The 26,111-nt window shown below is 41.5% G+C and overlaps 1 pseudogene; it reads right to left on the bottom strand.

The window, feature by feature from the left end:
* The window catches only part of LOC129394420 (transcription factor Spi-C-like), a 32,459-nt pseudogene continuing 6,348 nt past the window's right edge, over positions 1 to 26,111 (bottom strand).

Consider the following 26,111-nt stretch of genomic DNA (forward strand, 5'->3'; position numbering starts at 1 on the left):
AAACAAAACAAAACAAAAATTCATATGGACAACAAAAACCTCAAACAACCAAGGCAATCATGAACAAAAAGGACAAAGCTGGAGGTATCACACCACCAGATTTCAAAGTATACTACAAATCTATAGCAATCAAAACAACATGGTATTGGAAAAAAAAAAAAAAAGACACATTGACTAATGGAGTGGAACAGAGAGCTTGGAAATTAACCTACTACTATACAGTCAATTGATTTTCAACAAAGGTACCAGAATATGCAATAGGAAGAGGACAGTCCCTTCAATAAATAGTGTTGGGAAAATGAAATTTCCACCTTCAGAACAATAAAATTGTTCCACCATATACAGAACTAAAAATCAAATTAAAATGAATTAAAGATTCAAACGTAATACCAGAAACTCTAAACTTACTGGAAGAAAACGCAGGGAGGAAAAACTACATGACACTCTCTGGACAACGGTTTTTTGGATGTGACCCCAAAAGCACAGGCAACAAAAGCAAAAATAGACAAATCGGATTACATCAAACTAAAAAGCTTCTGCATAGCCAATGAAACAACCAACAGCATGCAGAAACAACTCACAGATTGGGAGAAAACAGCTGCAAGTCATACATCTGACAAGGGATTAATATCCAAAATACAGAAGGAGCTCCAACAACTCAATATTAAGAAAACAAGAAACCCAATTAGAAAATGAGCAAGGGACCTGAATACACATTTCCACTAAAGTTTTTAAGACATAAACATACTTTGGCATAAACGCTGTATTATATGCAATTACTTTTTGTAAATAATTTTTGTAAAGCCATCAGATATATATCCAAATGATTTTTCACCTGAGTGTAAGACAGGAAAATGTTTAAATTAATACATAAATCAAATCATCTGCACTGGCATTGTTAACCTAGAAGAAAGTGGCTGCATAGAGAATAGTAAAAGCCAGGATATTTAGTCCATACTTTCAAATGGGGCTTGATGATTTGAAACAACAAAGTTGTTCACTGGCAGAATTTCCCACCAAGTGTGTATAAATTAGGTGCTAGTTGATAAAAGCCTCAATGAAGCTAATATTTTTATCTTCAGTATTTGCTTTAAGAGAAAAATCCTGAAGCTTGTAGGGATTTCTAATGCCAAAAAATATGATGAAATGGGAGAGTATATTTAGCAATCATGGTGACTAAGCTCATGGTAACTGGCATATGTATAATTTTAGTTTGCATTCCAATTACTTAAACTGAGATGTTCTTGATCAGTTGAACATACTGTGAGTAGACGATCTCTTTCTCAGAGAAACAAGATGGAGAGATCTTCAGAGAATGGCCCCACTGAAGCTCATTGGTAAATGAGCTTTCTCCAGATTTTGCTGATTTCCTGAGTTTTTCCATAATTCCTCAGTTCCCTGGCCATTTTCTGATAGATCATGGTCTTCCTGTTGCCCTTTCCTACTCCTCAAAGTTTGGCAAATTTTTCTTCCTTTTTTGATACAAACTGGAAACTGCCTTTGGTTTTATCTACTTACTGAATGCAGATGCCATCTTGGGATTATACTGAGATTTGTGATGTTATTCAAACAGTCAGAGAAGCTTCCTGCCTTGTCCTCCCTCTTGCTGGAAAACAGCAGACTGTACCAGCTGGCTTTCAGTTATGTTCCACAAAGATCAATGAATAGTTCCTTCAAAATAGAAGTCTGCAGCATTATTTATTAAAGTTCTCCAATTATAAATAGATTCCTCTGTAAGCAACATTCCATAGCAGTTGGAATCTCCTCTGACATGGGGACAATCACTGATGAAAACCAGGTAAGTTTTGAAGATCTCCAGTTGAATGTTGCCTCAGTACCTCAAAAGCATCTTCAAATGCTTGAGCCAGCTTGTCTTGTTCACACAAGTTATGCTTCACTAATAAACTGATGATTCTGTCCATCAGTGCCCAATCTAGCATGTACTTGTAGATGTGGAGATAATCTTCCCTCCTCTGAAACACACATCTGCACTCCCCACCACCCACTTTAATTTTGTTAAAGCAGTTTTGAGTTGGGTTTCTGTCATCTGCAAAGGAAAAAGTCCTGAGTCATTTATACCTAAGAATGAGATAATTTAAGTAACAGGCCCTAACATATGAAAATAGCTGAGATAGTGTGGGGTGCAAAACAGAGAGGAGATAATTATTCCCATCCCTAAATAATTATTTGAAAAGTTTTGTTATACAGTAGAAATGCAACTGGCTGTCCGATGGTTTGTTAAATCTTTGGACTCAGCCCCAAGAAAAATAGCAAGATATTGAACATTACTTGTGGCCTCCAATAATATTATATGAGAAAAGCAGAAGTTCAGTCCAAGCTATACTATCTAAAAGCAGAGAGGGAATAATGAAACTTCATTTTTTAGAAAAATCTTTATACCCATACCTTGCAATCCTTGAGGACTGGGAGTCAGAATTTGAAAAGGGCAAATTCTGCATCCTAAGCTAAAATTTGTGAAGACAAAAGCAAAGAGATAAATACCATACTAAAATATTGAGAAAGATATTGAAAGGGACACAACAAAATGAAAAGATATTCCAGATTCATGAACTGAAATACTTAATATTGGTTAAATTATAATACTACTCAAAGCAACTTACAGATTAAATGCAATCCAATTACATTCTCTACAGAAATAGAAAAAAATCTTAAGATGTATATGGAACCACAAAAGACCCCAAATAACCAAAGCAATCTGAGCAAAAGGAACAAAGCTGGAGGCATTACACTACCTGACTTCAAATTTTACTACAAAGCTATAGTAACCAAATCAGTATGACACTGGCATAAAAACAGACAGAACAGACCAACGGGACAGAATAGAGAACACAGATGTAAATCCACACATTTACAGCCAGCTCATCTTCAACAAAGGTACCAAGAACATATAATGGGGGGAAGGATAGACTTTTCAATAAATGGTGCCAAGAAAACTAGATAACTATATGCAGAAGAATGAAACTGGATCCTTCTCTCTTACCATATACAAAAAGCAAATCAAAAATGATTAAAGATTAAATCTAAATCCTCAAACCATGAAACTACTAGAAGAAAACATTGAGGAATCACTCCAGGACATTGGTCTGGGTGAAGATTTTTTTATGTCAGATCTCAAAAGCATAGGCAAACAAAGTAAAAATAGACAAATGGGATTATTTCAAGCTAAAAACTTCTGCATAGCAAAGGAAATAATCAATAAAGTGAAGAGAAAACCCACAGAATGGCAGAAAATATAGCTAACCACCTGAGACGGGGTTAATAACCAGAAGGTATGGGGAGCTCAAACAACTCAATAGCAAAAACAAACAAACAAACAAAAACAACATAATCCAATTTAAAAATGGGCAAAAGATCTGAGTAGACATTTCTCAAAAGAAGCCATACAAATGGCCAACAGGCATATAAAAAATATTCAACATCACAAATTATTAGAGAAATGCAAATCAATGAGATATCATCTCACCCCAGTTAAAATGGCTTTTATCAAGAAGACAGGCAATAATGCAGGCTAGCGAGGATGTGGAAGAAAGGGAACCCTTGTACACTGTTGGTGGGAATGGAAATTAGTACAGCTACTACAGAGAACAGCTTGGAGGTTCCTCAAAAAACTAAAAATTGAACTACCATATGATCCAGGAATCCCACTCCTGGGTATATCTCCAAAAGAAAGGAAATGAATATATCAAAGAGCTATCTGCACGCCCATGTTTATCGCAGCACTATTCACAATAGCCAAAATATGGAATCAATCTAAGTGCCCATCAATGAATGAATGGCTAAAGAAAACGTGGTATATATACACAATGGAATATTATTCATCTGTAAAAAGGAATAAAATCCTGTCATTTGCAGCAACATAAATAGAACTAGAAGTCATTATGTTAAGTGACACAAAAAGACAAATACCACGTGTTCTCACTCATATGTGGGAGCTAAGAAAAAGTGGATCTCATGAAGGTAGAGAGTAGATTGGTGGTTACCAGAAGCCAGCAAGGGTAGCAGAAGTAGGGGATTCAAAGAAGTTGATAAATGAATACAAATATAAAGTTGATAGAAGAAATAAGCTCCAGTGTTCAACAGATGAGTAGGGTGACTATAGTTTACAAAAACATACAGTACATTTCAAAATAGAAGAGAAAAATTCAAACATTTCTAGGATAAAGACAAATATTAAGGTGATGGATATCCCAAGTACACTGATGTGATGTATACAAATTATATGAATGTATTAAGTTATCATGTGTGCCCTGAAACTATGTAACTTATTATCCATCAATTTTTTAAATTGTTGAAAAAATGATTAAATGAATAAATAAAATATTGGGTCTTGGATGAGCCAGAAAATTTGGGAAGTCTGATTCTCTCTCAAATATTATATTCTAGGTATTCTTTGCCAGACAAAAGCATCATATCCCTTATAAAAATGCATCCAGTAGGTTATAATCTTGGGGGAAATGCCACATTATTTAGCTTCATTTTCCCCTTCAAGTCTTTCACATTGTTCAAAGCAGACAGCAAAGTGAAAGCATTATTTTGGGAGATGGGGAAAAGCCAGAATAGATTATTGGCAAGAAATAGAAACCACAAGATGAGGATCAAGAGTCAAGGTCCAGGTTTAGACAAGATCTCTGGATGTGGTTATTATGCCATAGAATCACCAAATTCATGTCAACTGAGGTTTTAAATACTGCTTAAAAATGCCAAGCCGGGAAATAGGTGCCCGTAATTCTTCAGTCCTTCAGTAAATACCCAGGCTATTAAAGTAGGTCATTCCCAGGAATGAAATCCTCCTTGCACCTCTCTTAGGGGTGGCCATGGAGGACACAAAACACAGATATTTATCTTTGGAAGAAGGAGGTAGATCTGTTTTTGAAAATATATATAAAGTATAGTTGTGTTTGGAGAAGCAGAGGCATTTTTGAAACTATATGTATAATTAGAATGGTATGTGAATATATATACAACCAAAGACACAAGGGGTAAAATGGGGTAAAAATCTACTATTATTCACTACACGGCACTCATTCTCAACTACCTTCTCAGATCTAAACTCTACTTTTCTGTATAGAACCCCTTCCCTGTGGTTAGGACAGGGCCAACACTGACTTGTCACCATGACGACATCAGCGGGTACATGACCTAGACTCAGCAAATTATGCTACCCATAACATCGGCTACCATGTTCATTTAAGACCTGGACATGAAATCTAAACTAGGTTCTCCGTGGACATTTTCTGAAAGGTATTAGAGAGTGGGTGTAGTGGCTCACACCTGTAATTCCAACATTTTGGGAGGCTGAGGTGGGAGGATTGCTTGAGCCCAGGAGTTCAAGACCAGACTGGGCAACACAGGGAGACCTTGTCTCTATGAAAAACAAAAAAATTAGCTGGAGGCCGAGGCGGGCGGATCATGAGGTCAGGAGATCAAGACCATCCTGGCTAACATGGTGAAACCCGTCTCTACTAAAAATACAAAAAAATTAGCTGGGCATGGTGGTGGGCGCCTGTAATCCTAGCTACTCGGGAGGCTGAGGCAGGAGAACGGTGTGAACCCAGGAGGCGGAGCATACAGTGAGCTGAGATCTCGCCACTGCACTCCAGCCTGGGTGACAGAGCAAGACTCCATCTTAAAAAAAAAAAAAAAAAAAAAAATTAGCCGGGCATGGTGATGCACACCTGCAGTCCCAGCTACTCAGGAGGCTGAGGTGGGTGGATCACTTGAGCCTGGGTGGTCAAGGCTGTGGTGAGCTGTGATTGCACCACTATACTCCAGCCTGGGCAACAGAGCAAGACCCTGTCTCTAAATAAATAAATAAATATAAAAGTAATTTTTTATTATACATTAAGTTCTGGGATACATGTGGAGAACGTGCAGGTTTGTTACATAGGTATACATGTCCCGTGGTGGTTTGCTGCACCCATCAACCCGTCATCTACATTAGATATTTCTCCTAATGCTATTCCTTTAAAATGGAAGGTATTAGGAAGATTTCTTTCCACTGTCGGTCAGGAATGAGATGGATGTGGTGCTACTGAAGGTCGCCTTACCACTCTGTAGTAAAAGAAACCTCTGCAACGAATTTGAGGAAATCACAGCTGACAGATGTAAAGAGGACACAGAGCCCTCCTCACATTGTTAGAATTCCTGGAACTAAACAAATCACTCCTTTTACCTTCCAGCTGTGTAAGCCTCCTCCTCAAAAAAAAGAAAATCATTTTTTGTGTAAGCTAGTGTTTTCCACAATTTAAAGCTTTAAAAATCCAACTCAACAAGAAAACACAATCCAATTTAAAAAGGGACAAAAGACTTGAACAGACATTTCTCTGAAGATATATAAATGGCCAAAAAGCACACAAAAAGATATTCAACGTCATTAGTCATTGGAGAAAGGCATCAAAAGCACAATGAGATATACCATTTTACATCCACTAGGATAGCCATTTCTTAAAAATAGAGAATAAATGTTGGTAAAGATGTGGAGAAATTGGAACCTTCATACATTGCTGGTGGGGATGAAAAATGGTACAACCACTGTGGAAAACAGTCTGGTGATTCTTCAATAAACACAGAATTATCATATGACCTAGCAACTCCACTCCTAAATATGTATCCAAGAGAAGTGAAAGCAGGTGTTCAAATAAAAACGTTTCCATTTGTTTACAAAATGTTATACACCAGTGAACACAGCAGCTCTATTCACAATAGCCAAAAGGTTAAAACAATCTAACTGTCCACCAACAGATGAATTAAAAAAATGTGTTTTGATACCATAAAGTTAAATGTTATTCATCCATAAAAAGGAATGAAGGAAAAATACAACATGGATGACCCTCAAAAACATTATGCTAAGCTGGCCGGGTGCAGTGGCTCACGCCTGTAATCCCAGCACTTTGGGAGGCTGAGGTGGGCAGATCATGAGGTCAGGAGTTCGAGACCAGCCTGACCAACATGGTGGAACCTCATCTCTACTAAAAATACAAAAATTACCTGGGCATAGTGGCGCACGCCTGTAGTCCCAGCTACTCGGGAGGCTGAGGCAGGAGAATCACTTGAACCCAGGAGGCGGAGGTTGCAATGAGCTGAGATCATGCCACTGCACTCCAGCCTGGGAGACAGAGTGAGGCTCTGTCTCAAAAACAAACAAACAAACAAACAAAATTATGCTAAATAAAGGAAGCCAGACACCAAAGACCACATATTGAATGATTCCATTTACATGAAATGTCCAGAATAGGCAAATCCATAGAGACAGAAAGCAGATTAGTGGTTTCCAAGTGCTGAGAAGAGAGAGAAATGGAGAGTGACTGCTTAGTTAGCATTTCTGTTTAGGGTAATTTTTTAAACTTCTGGACCTAGATAGAGGTGATGGCTGCATAACATGGGTGAACAGGCTTGATGCCACTGAACTGTACACTTTAAAATGGTTAAAACTTCGTCCTGATTTTAAAAATGTTAAGGGCCCTGACTAATTTAAGCCCACTCTGCACCGTGTAGTCAGGAACTAGGACTTAGAGCTGGCATAGAGTGGGAATTTGTCAAATAATCGCTATCATTTTGGATTCTTAATGAGTCACCAACTGTCCTAAGTATTACTATTTTACATATTGTAATGAATGCTTTGTGAAACAAAAGCTTTTGTGGTTGTTGCTGTTGATTACAAATTTTATTTTTTTTAACTTTTATTTTAGGTTCAGGGTACACATGCAGGTTTGTTGTATAGGTAAATTGAGTATCATGGGGGTTTGGTGTACAAACTGTTTTGTCACCCAGCTGATAAGCATAGTACCCAATAGGTAGTTTTTGATCCTTAGCCTCCTCCCACTCTCCACCCTCACAAAGGCCTCAGTGTCCACTGTTCCCTTCTTTGTGTCCACGTGTACTCAATGTTTAGGTCCTACTTCTAAGTGAGAACATGCAGTATTTGGTTTCCTGTTCCTGCATTAGTTCACTTAAGATAATGGCCCCCAGCTCCTTCCATGTTGCTGCAAAGAACATGATCTTGTTCTTTTTTATGGATGCATAGTATTCCACGATGTATATGTGCCACCTTTTCTTTATCTGGTGTATTGATGATGGGCATTTAGGTTGATTCCGTGTCTTTGCTATTGTGAGTAGTGCTGCAATGAACATATGAGTGCCTGTGTCTTTATGGTAGAACAATTTATTTTCCTTTGGGTATTGGTATGGTTTGGCTGTGTCTCCACCCAAATCTCATCTTGAATTGTAGCTCTCATAATCCCCATGTATCATGGGAGGAACCCAGTGAGAGGTAATTGAATCATGGGGGCAGGTTTTTCCCAAGCTGTTCTCATGATAGTGAATAAGTCTCACAAGATATGATGGTTTTATAAAGGGCAATTTCCCTATACACACTCTCTTGCTTGCTGCCATGTAAGATGTGCCTTTGCTCCTCTCCTTCACCTTCCGCCATGATTGTGAGGCCTCCCTGGCCATGTGGAACTGTGAGTCCATTAAACCTCTTTTTCTTTATAAATTACCCAGTCTTGCGTATGTCCTTATAGCAGTGTGGTCTACTGCAGGTGTATACCCAATAAGGAGATTACTGGGTCAAATGGTAGTTCTGTTTGAAGCTCTTTGAGAAGGCTCCACACTGCTTTGCACAATGACTGAACTAATTTACATTTCCACCAGCAGTGAATAAGCATTCCCTTTTCTCTGCAATCTCACTAGCATGTTTTTTGTTGTTGTTGTTGTCGTTCGAGACGGAGTCTCGCTGTGTTGCCCAGGCTGGAGTGCAGTGGCACGATCTTGGCTCACTGCAAGCTCTGACTCTCAGGTTCACGCCATTCTCCTGCCTCAGCCTCCTGAGTAGCTGGGACTACAGGTGCCTGCCACCACGCCCAGCTAATTTTTTTTGCATTTTTAGTAGAGATGGGGTTTCACCGTGTTAGCCAGGATGGTCTCGATCTCCTGACCTCATGATCCACCCGTCTCGGCCTCCCAAAGTGCTGGGATTACAGGCATTAGCCACCACACCCGGCCAGCATCTGTTATTTTTCAGCTTTTTAATAATACCTATTCTGACTGGTGTGAGAGGATGGGACATTTAGAGGAAAAATCAGCCTTTCTTGTTTCTTCCCTCACAGTCAGTATTAATAAAGACTAATCCCTTTAGACTATCACAAGAAGATACTGCAGAGGAAAGATGAGGCTTCTTTTAACTAAGGGGTCACGGCCGTTATAATTTGAGAATCAAAAGACTGGATGAAAAGAGATGTGGCCAGAGTTCTAGTTCTTGTTTTGGAGGACTAGACGGTATCAGATTAACCCCTCTGCCAAAATTACTTATAAACTCTGGGCAAAATATAACAAACAGGTCTTTGAAGGGACTGGAGATAACCCTAAGCAGGCAGAAACTGAGCAGGGAACAGACAGTCCTCAAAATGAAGGAAGCACGTGAGATGAGCTCCACATTTACCAAGATTTTTCTCCTGAGGGACTTCCCAGCTTGCTGCTGCTGCACACAGCGGAAGAGATCTCAAACAGAAAGAAGCAATTTTAGGGGCTGTGGAGCTAGAGATTCGATTTGGGGCTTCCAGATAAGCTGGAAATTGAGGAGGAAATCCCCAGAAAAGGAGGACCTATGGAAGGAAAATAAGTGATAGAACAAGTAGATGAAAAATCAGTAAGAACATAGATTTGAACACAATTAACAGACTTGATCAAGTGGACATTCACACAACACAGCACCCAACACTGCATACCACACATTCTTTTCGAGAACTCACAGGACCTTTACAAAGTGAATCATGCTGGACAATAAAGTAAGTCTCAACAAAATTAGGAGATTGCAATCAGGCAAGACATGCTATGGCTAGTATGAGCAAACAAGCCAGACATCAATAGAAATGACCTGTTTTGAAGATGGCATGGTATTAACACAGGGATTGACAAGTAGAACAATTGGAATAGAAGAATGGACAGCCCAGAAACAGGTATATATGGACGCTTCATTTTTGACAGAGGCGGTGTTACCAGCTGAGGGTAGTTGTCCAGGTTCTTGGCGTTTTGAACAAAGAACTGGACAAAATGGACAAAGCAAGGCAGCAAGAGCAGAGATTTGTTTTAAACGAAAGTACACTCCACAGGGTGGGGGTGGGCTCATGCAAGCAGCTCAAGAATCTTGGTTACAGAATTTTCTGGGGTTTCAATTCCCTCTAGGAGTTTCCCATTAGCCCCCGACCAGTCTGATTGGTTGCAGGAGGGGACCAATCAGAGGTACTTTCACTTTTCAACCGCCAGGCAGAAAAAGGAGGGGCAGCAACTGTCGCGCAGAAAAAGGGGGGGTTGAAGAGTAGCCTCTGATATCCAGTGAGCATGAACCGGCCTTAGGTTTCCTGCCTCCAGACCCTATTCTCCTGCCTCATTTCCCCCCTGAGAGAGAGACAGGATCCCCTAAGTCTTTATGTGAGGCAGAGGGACTGATGGTCTTTTTTCTGTAACTGCCTCACACTGACTTGACTGACAGTCCCTGCCTATTGGGAATCACAGAACTCTCACCCTGCTCTGTCTGGTAGAGACAGGGTAGTTTCTTGATGGCCAGGGGTGGTGAATTCATTTGGAACTGGCTGGAAACCTTACTGCACAATCATCTCCAGGCAAGAGGAAATGAATTTGGTTAAAAGATTTCATGGGAACTTCAGGAGGTGGACACCTATGCTGTCAGGAATGTTTGTTATAGAAATGAATTAAAATATTCTACTTAATTACTATGAAGGAAGTGATTCCAACTGTTTGAAAGAAAGCAATTAATCTGCAAAAAAAAAAAAACCAAACATGGCTACTATTATCCAGCCTACAGTAACTATGCAACAAAAACACCAAGGAACGTTGGTAGGCATTTCTCTTTTGGCTGTCTTCTAAACAGGTACTTCAGGGCTTCCACAGGTTCACAGGTGCAGTGGCTGATGGGAACTTCAGGTTCCAGGTCCGGGGCTTCAGGTATCACAGACTTGATCCTTGAAAGGTGTATCCAACTATCTAATCCTAGTACTTTGACTGCAGAAGGCGTGGCCAGTATCACTGAAAACGGTGCCTTCCATTGGGGTTGTAATTGCTGAGCAGGTGACCCCTCCGTCCATGCTTTAACAAGCACCTTATCTCCTGGCCTGATTTGAGGTTGCTGGTTAGTTCCCAGTACCGGAAGCCTTTGAGTTCCAAACTTCTGTATAAACCTGCTGACATTGTCCTAGGTTAACTAGGTATTTTACTAAACCAGCTGTTTCTGAATCAGTAATTAGACCATTAGTTAAGAATAGCCTTCTGTAATCCCAGCACTTTGGGAGGCCGAGGCGGGCAGATCACCTGAGGTTAGGAGTTCAAGACCAGCCTGACCAACGTGGAGAAACCTCATCTCTACTAAAAATATAAAATTAGCCGGGCATGGTGGTGCATGCCTGTAATTCCAGCTACTCGGGAGGCCGAGGCAGGAGAATCGCTTGAACCCGGAAGGCAGAGGTTGCAGTGAGCCGAGATCGAGGCATTGTACTCCAGCCTGGGCAACAAGAGCGAAAATTCCGTCTCCAAAAAAAAAAAAAAGGCCAGGCGCAGTGGCTCACGCCTGTAATCCCAGCACTTTGAGAGGCCGAGGCGGGTGGATCACGAGGTCAGGAGATCCAGACCATCCTGGCTAACACGGTGAAACCCCGTCTCTACTAAAAATACAAAACATTAGCCGGGCGTGCTGGCGGGCGCCTGTAGTCCCAGCTACTTGGGAGACAGAGGCAAGAGAATGGCGTGAACCGGGAAGGCAGAGCTTGCAGTGAGCCGAGATCGCGCCACTGCACTCCAGCCTGGGCGATAGAGACTCCGTCTCAAAAAAAAAAAAAAAAAAAAGCTAAACACTAATAGCCTTCATATAACATTTCGTATGGGCTCATGTTAATTTTTGCTCCAGGGGTATTACAGATTTTTAAAAGAGCTCTGGGCAGTAAGCTGACCCAAGCTTCTGATGTTTCCTGATCGAACTTAGCTAACGATCCTTTTAGAGGTTGATTAGCCCTTTCTACTTTCCCAGAGGATTGAGGCCTCCATGCTGAATGTAAATAGTATTTGATTCTGAAAGCCTTAGCAACCCCTTGAGTTATCTGGGAGATAAAGTATGGGCCGTTATCACTTTGGAGACTCTGAAGTAACCCAAACTGGGGGATTATTTCTTTTAAGAGAACCTTATAACCACAGTAGCCTTCTCTGATCTGGTAGGATAAGCTTCGACCCAACCAGTAAAGATATCTATTAGCACTAACAAAAACTTATAACCTCTGCCAGCTGGCGTATGTGTGAAGTCTAATCGCCCATCTTTTCCTGGGTATGTTCTATCAGCGTCCTCTAATACAACTCCCCTCTGGACTGGTTCTATTACAGGAGGCATTCTGTTTCCTGGGCTGTTCAGTGCACACAGTGAGCAGGTTTGACAGACATGCTTAACCACAGAAGCTAAGTTAGGCTCAATGAACAGCCTGTTAACCACGGCCAGGGTGGCTTCTCTGCCCATATGGAAAGAGTCATGCAGAGTTTTTCTAATTCTCCATCAGGCTGCTTGAGGGAGATGTGGTTTTGATGCCATATACCACCAGCATCCTGGGTTTTGTCCCCCTTGCTCCTTTATTAACTGTTCTTCCTGTGGTGTGTATTCAGGCTCCATTGGGGAATCACAGAAAAGAAGTAGAGCTGGAATCTGTTGGGATTGCACCCTGAGAACTATAGCTTTCGCTTCTCTATCAGCCTTTCTGTTTCCTTGTGCTATAAGGGTTAAGGCCCTTTGATGCTCCCTGCAATGAATTACAGCTACAGCCTTTGGCAGGTGTATTGCTTCCAAAAGCTGCAGAATTTCAGGCCTATGCTTTACAGGGGAGTGTTTGCTAGTTAGCAGCCCTCTTCCTTTCCAGATTGTAGCATGAGCATGGCAAGGGTTACCTTGTCCTGTGGAACCTCCCTTACTTCATCATCACTTACTGCCTTAGTTATTCCCTTTCTCATTCCTCCAAGGAGAGCCTCAAGAAATTTAGCCCAGTTTTTCGTTCCCACGAGAGCGTTAGAGTCCCAATTAGGATCAGTTGTGGCGACTGTGTCTGGGCCCAGGTGATTGCCCTGAGGGTTTTGGGCAAATAAATCGTCTGCTTCCCAGTGGGCAGCCTCAAAAGATTCATTCCTTTTCAAAGGGGGTACAAGAGGTTGCTAGAATGAATTGAACATTTCTCCGTGAGAGATCGAAGGCTGAGGTCAAAGTTTGGAACCCATCTGCTAATTTCCTGGCATTCTTAGAAGAGCCTCCTAGCTTTCCCTGACACTGTTGTATATCAGTTATAGAGAAGGGGGCCTGCACTAGGACTGGCCCCTCGGCTCCTGCTACTTCCTGAAGGGGTAGCAGGGCTGCAGGGAGCGTGAGGGGGACCTAGTAGGGTGTCCAGTGTTTGGGTTTTAGCCTCAAGAGCACTTGGCAAGGGGCTACGTGGGGGCGGTTATGTTCACCCTGAAAGACAGGTGGCCCTTATAAAAGGGGGTCATCTATAGTATCTAGTCCTGTCTTTGGACTTTCTTTGCGGAGATGATTAGGTTTTGGAGTAGGGCCGTGAAGGCCTGTACATATGGTATTTCTGACCATTTGCCCTGCCAGGAAACAGCTGCTGCAAGACTGAAAAGAAAAGGACTCAGGTCCCTCACCCAAACCGGGTGGTGGTGATCAGGCGCTTCCACACGGAACTCTTTCAGTTTCCCTGGAGAGTGGCCCCGACCACAAACCTGCGGTTGCCTCCATGCCTAGGCGCTGTCCACCGAGAGTCCCGAGTTGGAAAGGAAAAGAGAGAGAAAGAGGACAAAAAGAAAAATAAATCCCAAACGCTGGGCTTACCTGCTGGCTGGCTCACCAAAATACGTTACCAGTTGAGGGTAGTTGGCCAGGTTCTTGGCGTTTTGAACTGAGAATTGGACAAAACACACAAAGCAAGGCAGGGAAAGCAGAGATTTACTCCAACAGAGGACGGTGGGCTCAAGCAAGCAGCTCAAAAGCCTGTTACTGAGTTTTCTGAGGTTTAAATACCCTCTAGAGGGTTCCCATTGGCCCCTGACCAGTCTGATTGGTTGCAGGAGGGGACCAATCAGAGGTACTTTCATTTTTCAACTGTCTCGCAGAAAAAAGGAGGGGTTGAAAAGGGATGAATCGGGCTTGGGTTCCGAACCTAAGCCCAATTCAACCCCTCCTTTCCCTCATAAGCAGCATGAATCAGCCTTAGCTTCCCTGCCTCCAGACCCTATTCTCCTGCCTCAGTGGTAGTGTAGATCAGGCGAGGAAGTAGAAATTCTAATAGACAGTGGTGGGACAGGGAAGTGTCCATATGGAAAAAAATGGACCTTTATATCATACATAAATAAATTTCAAGTAGATTAAAGGTCTAAACATAAAAGGCAAAATTAAGCAATGCATATAGAAGTGTAAAACTGTAAACATTTGCAAGGAAGTGATTGCCACACGTTTGGAGAGTGGTTACTTCCGGGAAGAGGAAGAGGTTTGTTGCAGGTAGGGGATGGAGTGGGGAAAGGGACTCTGTCCATATTCTAACTCTTGGACTGGGTTGTAGCTATCTGGGTACTTTTTAATTTGCTTTAAATTTTTTTTAAATTGTATATAAATATGGTGGCCTTTTGTGTATTCTATACAGTCCACACTAAAAATCGTTAAGAAAAAAAGCATGACATATTTAAAGATAACCACCACCGTAAGTCAAATCACTGAGTAACTTAAAGCTCACAAGTAATATTTAAGAGTACCCAGAAACTTGTTCTCCTCCTAGAAAATATATACAGTCAAAAACAACAAGAGCCCTCAAAAGTGTTAGTCCAAACTGCACCATTTTGTAAGTCTCCCCTTTCACAGACCTTGGTCAAAGTGGAACATTCCACGGGGGTTCGTACCGTGAGAAACAGCCTGCCTCTTATCCTATTCTGCTAGGAGAAAATGCAAGGAACACCACACTCCACCAGAACAAGGGCCAAACCGCCTGATCAAAGGAACATCTTATCAATATCCTGTCAGGCAGCAAGCCATACTGCCCAGGCCCCTCCCGCCCATACCTATAAGTTCCCCAGCCTGTAAGCAGTGGGCACTGACATTAAGCTGGTCCCCCACCTCTATAAGTTTATCCTGGACATAAATGCCTGCATTTGCTGTTGAGTCATTTTCTCTCCCTCTCTCTCTCTCTCTCTCACTCTCTCTCTATTTTTTTTTTTGAGATGGAGTTTCCCTCTTATTGCCCAGGCTGGAGTGCAGTGGCACAATCTCAGCTCACCACAACCTCCGTTTCCCTGGTTCAAGCGATTCTCCTGCCTCAGCCTCCTGAGTAGCTGGGATTACAGGCAGGCGCCACCACGCCCGGCTAATTTTGTATTTTTAGTAGAAATGGAGTCTCTCCATGTTGATCAGGCTGGTCTCGAACTCCCCACCTCAGGTGATCCGCCCGCCTTGGCCTCCCAAAGTGCTGGGATTACAGGCGTGAGCCACTGCGCCCAGCCAAGTTGTTATTATCTAAGGACCTGAAATCAATAGAAAGGAATTGTCTGGGTTAAGATAAGGGGTTTTGGAGACCAAGATTCTGAGGTGGGAGGCAGGACTTGACTCCAGAGGTGGGGCTAGGACACTAGACCAGTTGAAGGCTAGCTAAAAACAGGTCGGGGTGCAGGGTGGGGTGGGGGGCAGAAGCACCTTCTCATAAGACACACCCACCAGTGTGCCAAGTCAGTTGACCATTGCCATGGCAACACCTGGAGGTTACTGCCCCTTTCCATGGCAACGACCTGACAACTGGGAAGCTATCACCCTCATTCTAGAAATTTCTGCATAACTCGTCTAATTTGCATATAATTAGAAGTGGGTATGAGTGCAGACCTGCCTCTGAGCTGCTACTCTGGGCACACTGCCTATGGGGTAACCCTGGTCTGCAAGGAGGAGGACCTCGGCTGCTGCTGGCACACTGGTGCTTCAATACCAACCTGGCCAACATGGTGAAACCTCGTCTCTACTAAAAGTACAAAAATTAGCCAGGCGTGGTGCGTGCCTGTAATCCCAGCTAATCAGGAGGCTGCGGCAGGAGAATCACTTGAACCCGGGAGGCGGAGGTTGCAGTGAGCCCAGATAGTGCCATTGCACTCCAGCCTGGGTGACAAAGTGAGGCTCTGTCTCAAAAAAATAAATAAATAAAAAAGATAACTCTTTCAACCAATTTCCAGTCAGAAAATCTTTCAATCCACCTATGACCTGGAAGCTGCTGCCTTGAGTTGTCCCACCTTTTCAGGCTGAATTGACGCACACCTGACATGTATTGATTGGTATCTGTGTAATTTCTGTCCCCCTAAAATGTATAAAATCAAGCTGTGGCCCGAGCACCTTGGGCCCATGTTTACAGGACCTCCTGGGGCTGTGTCGTGGGCCTTGGTCACTCATTTCACTCAGAATAAACCTTTTTAACTATGTTACACTTTAGCTCTTTTTGTCGACAGCCTCCTGTCACTTTCCCTTGAGAAGACGCTGTTTTCGAGAATACTCCCAGTACCTGCCTTTCTTGTGCCAACTAAGAACACTCCTATTCATCATAACCTGCATTCTCACGGAGGGTCGCTTGTTACTCACCAGGCAAACAAACCCTGGCTTTCCAGGTAACAGTCGGCCCTCTGTATCCACAGATTCCACCTCTGCCATTATAGAGGGCTAAGTGTATGTAAAACCTGTCATTTAGAGCCATGTGATTTAAAGAAAAATATCTCACTCATGGATTTGATGGGTACGGATATGCACTTGGCTATAAGCTATTGGTGTATCCACAAGCTCATTGGAACAGAAACCCAACTATTACAACAGACCCTGAAATTTTGTGAGCTCTCAAAAATTTCTGCTCGAAAAATAGATTCTCACTTTCTGCTTAATTTTTCCGTAAATCTAAAATTTCTCTTAAAATGAAGTCTATTAATTGAAAAAATATATACTCTGGAAATGGGCAATGTTGTCTTTAAGAAAAACTTGTAGTCGGTGTGTCTGTTGTTAAGCAGTTACAAAATTTAAGTTATAGCATTTCTGACTTCGATTCTTAGAAACAAAACTAGATTTGTTTTGCTTTAGAAAGAATGTAAGGAAAGCTAATTTGTGAAGTAAGTACTTCCTAAAATGAAGATGAATTCCTGTTTAGATAAACCAGGAGAGGAAGTTAAACTGAGTGAGTGTGGGAAGGAAAAAAAAAAAAGATTCCTTTGAGAAATGCGCCTTTTGAGCATAATTGAAAGTGACTGAGATGTACAATAACGAGGGAACCAGGCAATAATTCATTAATGGAGCAGCAGCTTTACTCTAAACAAATATTTGCTTTTACATAATTAACCAAACTAAAATGATCTGAATGGAAAAGTAGTTTACAGTAACCAAAACAGCATGGTACTGGTACCAAAACAGAGATATAGATCAATGGAACAGAACAGAGCCCTCAGAAATAACGCCGCATATCTACAACTATCTGATCTTTGACAAACCTGAGAAAAACAAGCAATGGGGAAAGGATTCCCTATTTAATAAATGGTGCTGGGAAAACCAGCTAGCCACATGTAGAAAGCTGAAACTGGATCCCTTCCTTACACCTCATACAAAAATCAATTCAAGATGGATTAAAGACTTAAACGTTAGACTTAAAACCATAAAAACCCTAGAAGAAAACCTAGGCAATACCATTCAGGACATAGGCATGGGCAAGGACTTCATGTCTAAAACACCAAAAGCAATGGCAACAAAAGACGAAATTGACAAATGGGATCTAATTAAACTAAAGAGCTTCTGTACAGCAAAAGAAACTACCATCAGAGTGAACAGGCAACCTACAAAATGGGAGAAAATTTTCACAACCTACTCATCTGACAAAGGGCTAATATCAGAATCTACAATGAACTCAAACAAATTTACAAAAAAAAAACAAACAACCCCATCAAAAAGTGGGCAAAGGACATGAACAGACACTTCTCAAAAGAAGACATTTATGCAGCCAAAAAACACACGAAAAAATGCTCATCATCACTGGCCATCAGAGAAATGCAAATCAAAACCACAATGAGATACCATCTCACACCAGTTAGAATGGCAATCATTAAAAAGTCAGGAAACAACAGGTGCTGGAGAGGATGTGGAGAAATAGGAACACTTTTACACTGTTGGTGGGACTGTAAACTAGTTCAACCATTGTGGAAGTCAGTGTGGCGATTCCTCAGGGATCTAGAACTAGAAATACCATTCGACCCAGCCATCCCATTACTGGGTATATACCCAAAGGACTATAAATCATGCTGCTATAAAGACACATGCACACGTATGTTTATTGTGGCATGATTCACAATAGCAAAGACTTGGAACCAACCCAAATGTCCAACAATGATAGACTGGATTAAGAAAATGTGGCACATATACACCATGGAATACTATGCAGCCATAAAAAATGATGAGTTCATGTCCTTTGTAGGGACATGGATGAAATTGGAAATCATCATTCTCAGTAAACTATCGCAAGAACAAAAAACCAAACACCGCATATTCTCGCTCATAGGTGGGAACTGAACAATGAGATCACATGGACACAGGAAGGGGAACATCACACTCTGGGGACTGTTGTGGGGTGGGGGGAGGGGGGAGGGATAGCATTGGGAGATATACCTAATGCTAGATGACGAGTTAGTGGGTGCAGCGCACCAGCATGGCACATGTATACATATGTAACTAACCTGCACAATGTGCACAGGTACCCTAAAACTTAAAGTATAATAATAAAAGAAAAAAAAAGAAAAGTAGTTTGGAGTATTAACTATGTACATGATTACTCTCAAGCAGATTACAGGCATAAAGGGCGGTTATATTTCACATAACTGCACATCAATAGCTTTCAAAAGAATCTCAACCCTCCACTGACCACAGTTCAGACAGATTTTCCATTTAGATGCCTGTTTGATGCCTCAAGGCCTTAGACATTGCCAGAAATGACAAATACAGTTGTCCTGGATATTTCTAGGAACACCAGTTATTATGCTCAGAATGTTATAATAACCCTTCTATTTATTACCTACAGCTAAAAATCTAATGATGGTTATTTTATAGTGTCTCTGGAAATTGGAAAGGTAATCATGACCTCGAACTTCTACAAACAGAGTGGGGGGAGACTTAAAAGAAAAAGGCTTGAATTATATAATTAATAAATATCAATTTTTAAGCATAAAAGCCATTGGGTTTTTTATTATTTTGGTAGTGTTAGGTACATAGCTATAAGAAGGTACCCCAAGCCCGTTTTCTCCTCCCAGTCCTGTGTCCTAAAATTTTCCTGATGTGTCAATAGAGTGTCACTATAGCCCTGTGAATTACTAGATATCGCTCTAATGAGATATTTATGCAGGATGAAGTTGGGAGAAAGTAAAGGAATGCCTAAGCCAGAGATCTCTGCCAAGATTCACACCAGCACCTTTCAAAACTTTGCAGCCTATGAAGAGCCAAATATTGCATAATCCAGATCATGTTTTCCAATATTGTCAATGGAAAATCCTAAAGTAAGAGATTCTCAGAATCAGAGATACTACTTCAACCCAGATTCTTGTCTCAGTGCGGGTGGTAAAGACAAATAGGTTTGACTCTGACTTGGTACTTTCTTCTAAGTTCCTAAGCTATAACATAAATATGCAATACTAGAAGGTCATAATTATTCACAATAAAATGTCAATGCATTTATTTATTAATATGCTTCATTTCAGACAGAATTAACAATCTTATTCTTCTAACATATAGCACTTAGTGAGCCCAATGAATAAACTCTTGAGAGAACCTTAATCACACTCTGACTAAATACATGTTTTGGCAGATGTCTTAGTCCATTTTCTGCTGCTATAATGGACTGTCACCAACTTGGTAATTTATAAAGAATAGCAGTGGCTGCCGGGTGCAGTGGCTCATGCCTGTAATCCCAGCACTTTGGGAGGCCAAGGTGGGTGGATCACGAGGTCAGGAGATCGAGACTATCCTGTCTAACATGGTGAAACCCCATCTCTACTAAAAGTACAAAAAATTAGCCGGGCATGGTGGCGGGTGCCTGTAGTCCCAGCTACCGGGAGGCTGAGGCAGGAGAATGGCATGAACCCAGGAGGTGGAGCTTGCAGTGAGCCCAGATCATGCCACTGTGCTCCATCCTGGGCAACAGTGCAAGACTCCATCTCAAAATATATAAATAAATTTAATTTAATTTAAAAAGAATAGCAATTTATTTGACTCACAGTTCTGGAGGCTAGAAAGCCTAAGAACATGGTGTCAGAATCTGGCAAGGACCTTCTTACTGCATCAACCCATGGCAGAAGGGCAAGCAAGCACACAAAACAGAGACAGAAAATGGAGACCTAATTCCCATGACAACTAAGCCACTCCCATGATAACGTCAATCTATTCATAAGGGCCAAGCCCTCATGACCTAATTACCCTTTAAAGGTCCCATCTCTTAATACTATCATGATGGCAATTAAATTTCAATATGGGTTTTGGAGGAGACATTCAAACCATAGCAGCAGGTATGAGCAGGTTTAAGTCAGAAGTCCATTGCTAGCTATGACTTACTGATGGGAGCCATTGAAACAGTTAAACACCTAGGAAACTACCTTCTTTTGACTCTTCAAGACATTTTGTACCAGATTATATTGGATTATACGTAGGGTGGAAGCAGGTTTTCGCATGCCCTCACTTACCGTACATATTTCCTATGTTAGGCTCTTCTGTGAAAACTTCTTGTTAATTTTTCAAATCTGATACTTACTGAGTACCTCTACATTTTTGCACTTCTCATTTCCAGTAATCCATTTTATCTCTGATTATTTCTGTTTGTCTTGGTTACTGCAGTTTTATTGTAACCTTGCAGTCTATTTGATGTTTTCACTAATATTTCCTAGTCTTTTTTACTCATTCTCTATGAATTCTAACTCATGCTTCAGCTACTTTGGTACCCCTTTAAATTCTTCGGTTTCTAATGAGCTTTCCAAAATTCCTAAGGATAGCTAAGTAATTAAACGTTGAAAAAAGTGCCTTTAATTGTTATAAACAATCACTGTTATGTCGCCTATTAAATGTAAACATTTCCATAAGTACCAGTGTAGTTTTTTCTTGATCACTGGAGACTTGCCCATTTGTGAGCTAGAGTGATCACGTGAAAACCTCAACAACTAAACCATTTCCCATTTTACGATTTTGTTTTTTGTGAAATTTTTTAAATTATTAGATTATAAACTATATCAGACATACCAAAAAGTATAAGCATTTTATATGAAGAAATTTCATAAGAGTAGTCTCTTGTTACTCTTTTTATCATCTTACACTGAATGACCTTCTTATTTTTTCTATTTAAAAGGTTTGGGAGCCAAATGCTTTTGTGGGGGTATTAAATAAAATGTATCGGAGGCCATTGGTTTTGACTGAGCTCCTATACTAAGTCCAACAGACCAAACCAAAATGGAGTCACTCATTCTACAGGTCCACATCATCAAGACAAAACTAAGTTGTTTATCTGACCTTCCAAGAAATCAGGAGAGTGAGACATAATAGCCAAATCCCCAAACAACCCAATTTTAGCTGGTATAATAAGGAAGTCCACTCTGCTTTAATCTTTACGAGGAAAGTAACTCTGAAACAACCAGTCTACCTTTTATTTTCTATTTCTGCTTTCCTCAGCCATTTTCTGCCTATAAAACCAACCGCCTCTGCTCAGCTCCTCAGAGCACTCATTCTATTTTGTAGGATGAGGTGTTACCTTATTCTAGAATGGCAAATAAAAACCAATTAAGGTCTCTAAATTTGTTGTAATTTTGTCTTTTGTCTTTTGATGGGGGTTAGCCACTTTTGTATCCTCTGATAATATTTTATTGTGTACAACTTGTACACCTGTACACCATTCTCCTTCATTTGTTTACAAATATGGCAATTTTTTCTTCATGTCAAAAGTATCTACATCCATTGTAAAAAAAAATTTAGGTAATTTGGATGAACAGAAAAGAAGAAAAATAATATAAAAACCATGCAAAATTCTACCACCTTGAGATGTTTCTTTTTTGTATATTTCCTTTTGTGTAACCAGGGAGGAGGCCTACACTGCTTATTTCTCCTTATAAAGGAATTTCCACTCATATAACTCCTGTTGCTAATGCTGCCTTATTTTGTGCCACGTGGCCCCATTCCACAAGTCACACAAATCACACTGAGGATGAAAACCCTACCTATATTAGTCAAGGTTTAGTCAAGAAAACAGACACCACCCTAGACTTTTCAAACCAAATAAAGAGGAATGTTAATAAGGAAATTGGTTACACAGGAAATGGAAAAGCTGAGAAGCCAAACACAGGATGAGATGATGAGGCCACTGAGAGGTCGGCAACAGCCAAAAGCAACCGCCACCCTGGAACTAAAGGGTCAACGGGAGGAGGTAGTTTCATCAGAGCACAGAAGTTGAGGCCAAACAGAAAGAGCCAGAACTAAGGAGAGGGTATTTCCCCCACAGGAGCTGGAACCACAGAGAGCGTTTGGTTGGGAGGAATTGGAGACACACAAGAAAAGCTGTCACGGAAAACAGAGAAATAGGGGGCAATATCCTAGCCTTTCCCCTCCTCCCACCCACCAGTCATCTGCTATCATCTTTCTGTGGCCAAACTTACCCAAAAGACTTCAGGCAAAGGAAATGATGGGAGGTGGGGTGGGATGGGAGCAAAGCACAGGCAACTGGCCAACAATTGTCTAAGAGTAGCCCCTAAAGTGACTGGCCACACATCACCTATGGCGTAGTCTTGCTAAAAATGTTTAAGCTGAATCTAATCATGAGGAAACAATCAGGCAAATCCATATTGAAAGACATTGTACAAAACAACCAGCCTAGACTTTCCAAAACGTCAATGTCCTAAAAGACAAAAGAGGACAGAGAACTTATCTAAATTAAATAACAGTAGGGAGGCTCACGCCTGTAATCCCAACACTTTGGGAGGCAGAGGCAGGAGGATCACTTGAGCCCAGGAGTTCAAGACTAGCCTGGGCAACATAGTGAAACCCCATCTCTACATACAAGAAAAATCAAAAAATGAGGCGGGAGGATCACTTGAACCCAGGAGGTCAAGGCTGCAATGAGCCATGATCAAGCCACTGCATTCCTATCTGGGCAAGGGAGTGAGATCCTCCTGTCTTTCAAAAAAACAGAATATTAGGGAGACATGGCAACTAATTTTGATGTGTGATCACAGATTAAGTATTGGATCAAAAAAGAATGGTATATAAAGGACATGATGGGGCAATTGTGGAAATATGAATATAGTTAGTACACTAGATGATAGTGGTATATAAATGTTAAATTTCTTGAGTGTGGTAATTTGGTTGTGGTTATGTAAGAGAATGCCCTTGTTCTCAGCAGATACATGCTAAAGTATTTAAAGGTAAAATGTCATGATGTCTTCAACCAACTCCATATATATATGCATGGAGAAAGAATGTGTGATCAAACAAATGTGGCCAACGTTAAAATTGGTGAATCTAAGTGAAGCGTCTATAGGCATTCATGGTACTGTTCTTACAACTATCCCAAAGGCATTTTTTTTTTTTTTTTAGATGGAGTCTTACTCTGTTGCCCAGGCTAGAGTGCAGTGGCACGATCTCGGCTCATTGCAACCTCTACCCGCAGGGTTCAAGCGATTCTCCTGCCTCAGCCTCCCAAGTAGCCGGGATTACAGGCACCTGACACTGCACCTGGCTAATTTTTGTATTTTTAGTAGAGATGGGGTTTCACCATGTTGGCCAGGCTGGTCTTGAACTCCTGACCTCATGATCCACCCGCCTTGGCCTCCCAAAGTGTTGGGATTACAGGCATGAGCCACTGTGCCCAGACCCGAAGGCTTTTCAAAATAAAAACTCAGGAAAAAAAAAAAAAGGATGGCCTCTGACCTCCGACCACTGACACGAGGTAAAGAGATGAATTAAACCAACTGTTCTTAGGAATTTAAACCTAAACAAAAAGAATTTGCTACTTAGCAATAAAGTTGGAGGTGACAGAAAAACATGTGGAGTTCGGCTATAGCAAATTAAAATTACGTACACACCAAAATTATGAGATGGAAGAAAAGATATGGCAAATTGTTTGCAAAAATAGCTGCCACAAATGCTTCTCACCTAGTAAGCACTTCTCCCATCATGAGATGAAATCTATGTCTCCCTGCGTTCTAGACTGGCCTTGTGACTTACTTTGACCAACAGAATGCAGAGGTGACACGGTGCCAGTTCTTGACCACGAAGAGGCTTGACACCTTGCACTTTCCTTCTCTTGGAGCCCTGAGCCACTGCATAAAGAAGACCAACTGCCCAGGAAACAACAGATGCTGGAGAGGATGTGGAGAAATAGGAACACTTTTACACTGTTGGTGGGAGTGTAATTAGTTCAACCATTGTGGAAGACAATGTGGCAATTCCTTAAGGATCCAGAACCAGAAATACCATTTGACTCAGCAATCCTGTTACTGGGTATATACCCCAAAGGATTATAAATCATTCTACTATAAAGACACATGCACATGTATGTTTATTGCAGCACTATTCACAATAGTAATGACTTGGAACCAACCCAAATGTCCATCAATGATAGACTGGATAAAGAAAATGTGGCACATATACACCATGGAATACTATGCAGCCATAAAAAAGGATGAGTTCATGTCCTTTGCAGGGACATGGATGAAGCTGGAGACCATCATTCTCAACAAACTAACACAGGAACAGAAAACCAAACACCACATGTTCTCACTCATAACGGGGAGCTGAACAATGAGAACACATGGACACGGGGAGGGGAACATCACACACTGGGGACTGTTGGGGGGTGGGGGGCTAGGGGAGGGATAGCATTAGGAGAAATACCTAATGTAGGTGACCGGTTGATGGGCGCAGCAAACCACCATGGCACGTGTATACCTATGTAACAAAACTGCACGTTCTGCACATGTACCCCAGAACTTAAAGTATAATAAAAAATAGGAAGAAGAAGACCGACTGCCTGCTGGAGAGATTGGTCTGGCCAGTCTTTTGCTGTTCTAGACACCTCTGCTGAGCCACACAGGTGAGTGAAACCACCCGGACCCAGGCAAGGCGGCCCAGCCAACACCACATGAAACAAAACCAAGCTGTTCCTGTCAATCCCTTCCCAAAGTTCAGCATTGTAAACCAACAAATAAGTAGTGGTTGGTTTTTTTGTTTGTTTGTTTCTGTTTTCTTTTTTGGAGTCTCACTCTGTCGTCCAGGCTGGAGTGCAGTGGCGCGATCTCGGCTCACTTTGCAAGCTCCGCCTCCCAGGTTCACACCATTCTCCTGCCTCAGCCTCCCGGTAGCTGGGACTACAGGCGCCCGCCACCACACCTGGCTAATTTTTTGTATTTTTAGTAGAGACGGGGTCTCACCGTGTTAGCCAGGATGGTCTCGATCTCCTGACCTCGTGATCCGCCCGCCTCAGCGCCTCCCAAAGTGCTGAGATTACAGGCGTGAGCCACCGCACCCGGCCGGTTGTTATTTTAAGACAATACATTTTGGGGAGATTCGTTATACAGACAATCCCCAACCCACGATGGTTCAACTTGGTGTTTTTCAACTTTAGGATGGTGCAAAAGCAATACACATTCAGCAGAAACTGTACCTCAAATACCCATACAACCATTCTGTTTTTCACTTTCAGCATAATATTCAATAAATTACATGAGATAGTCAACACTTTATTATAAAATGGGCTGTGCGTTAGATCATTTTGCCAACTTGAGGCTAATGTAAGTGTTCTGACCACATTTAAGGTAGGCTAGGCTAAGCTACCTTAGACTAGGTTAGGTGTATTACATGCATTTTTGACTTAACGATATTTTCAACTTACAATGGGTTTATCAGGATACAGCCCCATCATAAACAGAGGAGTGTCTGTAGAGCTAATAGAGAACAGAGCAGACAGACACACAGAGATGCCTGTAGGAAATGGTAAGTTTTACTATTCCGGTTCCTTCCGTGCGTAGGCTCAAAACAA

This window comes from Pan paniscus, chromosome 19, assembly GCF_029289425.2.
Source record: "Pan paniscus chromosome 19, NHGRI_mPanPan1-v2.0_pri, whole genome shotgun sequence".
In the NCBI taxonomy this organism is placed as follows: domain Eukaryota; kingdom Metazoa; phylum Chordata; class Mammalia; order Primates; family Hominidae; genus Pan; species Pan paniscus.